This window comes from Rattus norvegicus, chromosome 13 (assembly GCF_021556685.1).
Source record: "Rattus norvegicus strain SHRSP/BbbUtx chromosome 13, alternate assembly SHRSP_T2T, whole genome shotgun sequence".
NCBI lineage: Eukaryota > Metazoa > Chordata > Mammalia > Rodentia > Muridae > Rattus > Rattus norvegicus.
Window position 1 is genome coordinate 74,766,619 of NC_141546.1, and position 6,000 is coordinate 74,772,618.

The window sequence follows — 6,000 nt, forward strand, 5'->3', positions numbered from 1 at the left end:
CTTTCTTCAGTGAGATGTCGCTTCATATCTGCGAAGGTTAATATTGATTGACAGCTTGGTAGACTCTAGAACCACCAAGCATCTGAACATGCCCGGGAGAGATTATGTAAACAAGGTTGATTGAGGTGGAGAGACCCATCCAAAGTGTGGGAGGCACCAGTGTGTGACATGGGGCTCTGGACTGCCTAGAGCAGTGGTTCCCAACCTTCCTAATATTGTGATGCTTGAATACAGTTCCTTATGTTGTGGCAACTCCAACCATAAAGTTACTCCGTTGCTACTTCATAACTGGAATGTTACTACTGCTATGAATCATAATGTAAATATTTGTGTTTTCTGAGGGTCTTAGGCAACCCCTGTGAAAGGGTCACTGGACAATCCCCAACAGGGTGGCGACCCACAGGTTGAGAACTGCTGGTCTAGAAGAAACCAGACTGAACAGGAACACCCATTATTCTGCTTCCTGACTGGGGATACAATGTGCTCAGTTGGCTGCTGTTTCAAGCCATCCCCAGCATGGTAGCTATATCCTCTGGGACTGTGAGAAAAAAATGGGCCCTTTATCCCTTAAGTTACTTCTTATCTGGTATTTTGTCACAGAAATGAGAAAAATAAATATTATATCTTACCCATTTTCCATAGTTCTTTTCCTTCTTCTTCTTCTTCTTCTTCTTCTTCTTCTTCTTCTTCTTCTTCTTCTTCTTCTTCTTCTTCTTCTTCTTCTTCTTCTTCTTCTTCTTCATCATCGCCGCTGCCACCACCACCATCACCACCACCACCACCACCATCATTCAGGATATGTAAGCCAAAAGTCCATTTAATGTCTTCTTGTTAAATTTTCTGAGTCTTTTTAAATAACTTCATTTAATCTTCTTTAATTTAATAAAATTACCGACATAGTTCTACTTTTATTTATCCACTTATTTTTAATGATATGCACACATGTCTGTCTGTGTGTGGGTGTGTGGGTGTGTGGGTGTGTGGGTGTGTGAGTGTAGGCACCCACAGAGGCCAGAAGAGGGTGTCAGATCCCCTGGAGCTGAAGCTAGAGGTGATATGAGCTGCTGATCTGTGCCGTCGCCTGAAGTAAGGTCCTCGGCACCGCAGCTCAAGCTCTTCACCACGGAGATGCCCAGCCCCAATTAGTTTGTGCTTCCTGTGTTTGCTCCACTAGTTCTGCTTCCTTTTCTTACTCTTGTTGATCTCGTTGTAACCAAAGGAGGATTTTTTTAAGTTCTTTTTTTATCTCTTGTATACCGTGGGAAATTATAACTTTTTCCCATTTTTTTCTTTCAGTTATGTGCTACAAATTATCAAGATATAAACTTAATGAGCACTCTCTGTAGGACAGTACATAGACTTACTAATGCTCTAACCACTCATCTTTCTCCAAACTTAACACTATTGTTAAATTCTATTTTGTTTCACTTGCTCTTATTTTCCATCATTAAGACAGGGTCTGACTAGGAAGCACAGGCTAGCCACGAATTCATTGTATTGGCTATTTTTCTGTTAAAACTGTCTTCTGATAAAGCACCAAGGTCAAGACAACTTGTGAAGAAGGGGTTGGTTTTGGTTTATGGCTCCAGAGAGATAAGAATCCCTCATAAGAAGAAGGCATATCATCAAGGGGCAGGCATGGTGGTTAGAACAGCAAACTAGAAGCATGCAGCCGAAACAGTGAACTGGAAGTGGTTTCTGGCTTTAGACCCCTAAGGGCCACGTCCAGGGGAGGATGTACTTCTCTGAGCAAGGCCACACCTTCTGCCCATTGCTTCTCTATTCACAAGAGGTAGGAAATAAGAATAACCTAAGTGTCCCTCAGGCGAGGAATAGATAACATAAATGGTGTTCATGTACAGCATAGAGTAACATTTAGCTCTAAGTAAAATAAAATCATGGCATATGCAATAATATATATATATATATATGTATATATATATATATATATATATATATATATATATATATATATATATATATATATATATAAAATGAGGTAACACACAAGCAAGCAGCTCTAGACAGGGAAATTGCAGGGCGCAGGTATTATAAAGAGGAAGCCAGGAAAGAAAAAAACAAACAAACCTGCATCAGACTTACCTGGCAAAGGCAAGCAGCAGAAGCCCTGAACAGTGACAATACTATTTGACAGCCAGTGGATGGTGGAGGTTGTGCAAGGCTCTACCACTAGATGAAGGACTGCAGCCAATGGACTGCAGAGGGAGGGGTCAGCCTTCTCCAGGGACAAGTCCCCTGGTAGGTCATCCAATCCCACTTGATCAACTGTAAACACGTGAGCAAAGCCAAACAAACCCAACAGGTACACTCACGAATTATACGTACGTGTGTTTAACAAGAATAGTTAAAGAACAAGAGGCCATGAGTTTGAGAAGGAGAGAAGAGGGAGATGGGAGAAGTTGAAGGAGGAGAGGGAAGGGAAATGATTTGAATACAATATTCATATATGAAATGATCATCAAAATAAATAAATAAAATATTTCTATTTAAAACACTTCAAAGCCCACTTTCTACCTGAATGTCTTATTCTCTAGTCTGTCTTGTACCACCACAATAGTTACAGCAACTGTGCTATTACTTTTATGAATTTTTTTCTGTCATCCACATCCTAACATTTCACTACAGCAAGCCTGGATATGCATACATTTCTACTTCTTTTTACAGAGACTGGGAGGAAGTTTGAACCTGCAGATTTTATTCTTCAATGGTTATGGAAAGTTCTCTGCTCTTACCTCTTCACACGTATCCTCTGTGTATTCTCACCCGTGCTGAAATCCATGGAGATGTGAGCTCTTCCCAGTGTCTCATGTTTTTCCTGTTTTGTGTCTCTGTGCTGCCCCCCCACTCCCAAAATCTGCTGGACTTACCCTCCAGGTCCCCATCCTCCCCCACCTCTCTCTAACTGACATTAAGTCTATTCACTCTCTGGGTCTTAATTTTTATTAGAAATTCACTCCTGGAATCTGTATTTGGTTCTTCTTCAAATCTGCTTAGTCCCTCATTATAATTTTATGTTCCCTACAGAAACTTTAAGCTCCTCTTTAAACATGATAATCATATTTATTTTGGATTATGAACTTGGTCATTATAGCACCTAAAGTCTGTGCAGACCTGTTTCTTCTGTCTATAGGTTTAACAATGTGTATTAACTGCTTACCTTCTTAGAAGAATTCTTCAAGGCCTTGGGTGAATGTGAACTTCTTTTTTTCCTTTCCTTTCCTTTTCTTTTCTTTTGTATTTAAGTTTATTTTCACCAGATGTTTGGGATAGGGCTACTATGAGAATACTTTAAAAATTAAAAGTATTTTGGACTGCCCAGACCACATGAATTTGACTTAAATGTCCACATGAATGGCAAAGTAAGTTTTTAATTAGCAAAAGACTTGCTTTTCAGTTCTTAACCCCTGATTGCTTTGGACTTAAACACATTGCCCCAGAATCTGTGAGTAGGGGGGATAAAAAGGAGTATTAGTTCTAGGGCATAGTACAATTAGAACAGGCACTGGATCCTCCCCTCACCCTGCGTGTATGTTTCTTCTTTCTCCCACACAGAGTTGTTATCCTGAAAAATGGAAGGAAGAAAGGAAGGAGAGAAAGAGAAGGAAGGAAAAAAGAAGGGGAAGAAGAGGAAGAAAGAAATACAAAGAGAAAGAAAGAAAAGAAAAGAAATCAAAGATCAAGTGTAACTGTGTTGTCAATCACCCTCAGGGTAAAGAAGTTTCCAGACTTGCTGTCCTTGGCTCCCATCCCCACTTAGATAAGAACCACTAAATATTTGCTGGCATATTTTACAAAATTCATCCATGTCTTCAGACTTTTAAAGACTATGCATTCGCTAGCATTTTTGCTGTGTTGTTAGGAAAATTGTTCCAGGTACTTAACCATCATTGTGCCAGAAACAGAGCTGTTCATTTTTTGAATTTGCAAAGGAGTCAGAATGAATTCCTTCTCAATAGAAAAAGGCAGAAATCACCGCCTGACTTCTCCCAGGGAATGTAAGAAAATATGACAAGTAATTACCTTTACATGCCTGCACACACAAAAGCAGACTTCAGGCTGGTGGAGATGAGACGGGCTCAGCCTCTGTGTGGGGCCCAGCCATGCCAGGTCTTCTCTCCAGACAGATTATAGTAATTCAGCGAACATTTCTAGCACGACTATTGTACATCCTGCAGATACAGTGGTGAACAAAAGTCCCTGTCCTCACTGAATATGAACATCATAAATTGATAATGAAAATGTAAATGCTGTGCCCAGATTCCTATCAATACCTTTTCAATACCATGTTCCAACCATCGGAGAGGTCCGCAGCACAATTGGGACACAGCTATCAGTAAGTGTCATATTTCTTCGTGCCAGCTCAGCAGGTGGAAAAAATAGAGTGAAAAGTTTCATTTCTCCTTTACCAGCCAGCGGTCCATGGATGATCCATTATTTTTCTTTCCCTTGAGCTGAATATCTCTAAATCTCTGGCCTTCCACACTGGGCGTAATTGGGAGCAACGAGGCTACTTGGTCTCCATTTGCATGACGAGCCCTGCTGCAGTTGGTCATGTTTGAGTTTCTTCCTTTGAAGGAAATCGGGTTTTCTTTCTTTCTTTATAGTCTGTGTCAAATCATGCTGAGAGCTCTCACCCTTAAGCTACAGGGTAGATAAGAAGTTGAATACAGGTTGTACTAAGTTGGAAATGTCCGAATAAATTAAGTTCACTTAAAGATTTGGAGGTCTTAACCCTTGTTTTAAGCTTTGACATTCAGCATCTATCAGAATATACATGAGCAAAGGCTAAGTACCTGGGTTGGAGAGATGACTCTTCCAGAGGTCCTGAGTTCAATTCCCAGCAACCACATGATGGCTCACAGCCATCTGTAATGAGATCTGATGCCCTCTTCTGGTGTGTCTGAAGATAGTGATCATGTACTAACATAAATAAAAATTTAAATATCTTTAAAAAAAAGACTAAGTACCAAGAAGGGATCTGCTGACTCAGAGTAGGAACTACTTCCTGGCCAGAACAACTCAAGCTAATACATGATGACTCAAAAGAGAGATGATTCTTCTGTGCAAAGTCTATTCAGGGCACATGACTGCACCTACTCTGTGCTTCCCATTATGTGGATACCTTGGATAGACAGAGGAAGGATAAGCAAGCAGCATTTCTCGGCATCTTGTGTGCCGCCAGAGTCCTTGAAGTGCTCCTAGAATGGAGACAATGGTATTTATTTATCTCTGTCTTGAAGCTTTTTGAGTGTGTTAACATTCAAAAGATTTTTCAGAAGAAGTTATGTGATAATGAAAGCCACTTTACTTTTATGCTTTTCCCCAGAACATTTCCCAAATTTTCAAAATTGTTTGACAGTTTTTTTTTCCTTCTGTCCACATGACATCTAGAGTTCAGTGGAAAGGCTTCAGGACTGGGCCATCATGGTAGACGGGCTCACTACTTGTGGTTGTTGTTGAAACAAGTGAATTATAAATGCCCTTCCTTTCCAAGCAGGTTGTGCCCCAATTTATTTGCTTGCTTGCTTGCTCTTGTATCTGGATTCGGAGATGTGATACAAGGGACTGTATTTTATAGTTGTCCATGGAATCTCTTAAGGGTCAGAATCAATCTGAAATAGATCTAGTGACCATTGACCTGCACCCTCTTCATATGGAGTCTGCGTAGCCTTAGCTGAGTCTTACTCCTCTTTCCAAGTTAAAAGCCAGACAGGTTGACAGAACTCATCATGAATCATATGCCATGGTCCAAGTGTGAGAATGGCCAGAAAGCTGAGCTTCTAACAGAGAGCAAACTGCTGGGACTCTCTGCCAAAACAAGTAACCCAATGTCTCAGCAGAGAGTGGTGTGGAAAGTCAAAATAATACCAATAATACCACTTTTCCTCTTCTCCCAAGTAACTTTTCATCTCCCAACTTCCTTATTTCATACCAAATTGTACTTTGTTCCTTCCTCCCCTGTAGCATACATCTCTCTCT

General features: G+C 40.5%; 1 long non-coding RNA gene across 2 annotated transcripts in view; it reads right to left on the reverse strand.

Moving 5' to 3' along the window:
* The window catches only part of LOC148001718 (uncharacterized), a 103,897-nt gene extending 102,778 nt beyond the window's left edge, over window positions 1-1,119 (reverse strand). For both annotated transcript variants that reach the window (XR_015636058.1, XR_015636057.1), the window contains exon 1: window positions 630-1,119. This is a non-coding gene — a long non-coding RNA (uncharacterized LOC148001718). The remainder of the gene's footprint in view (window positions 1-629) is intronic.
* Between the last annotated feature and the right edge of the window lie 4,881 nt (window positions 1,120-6,000).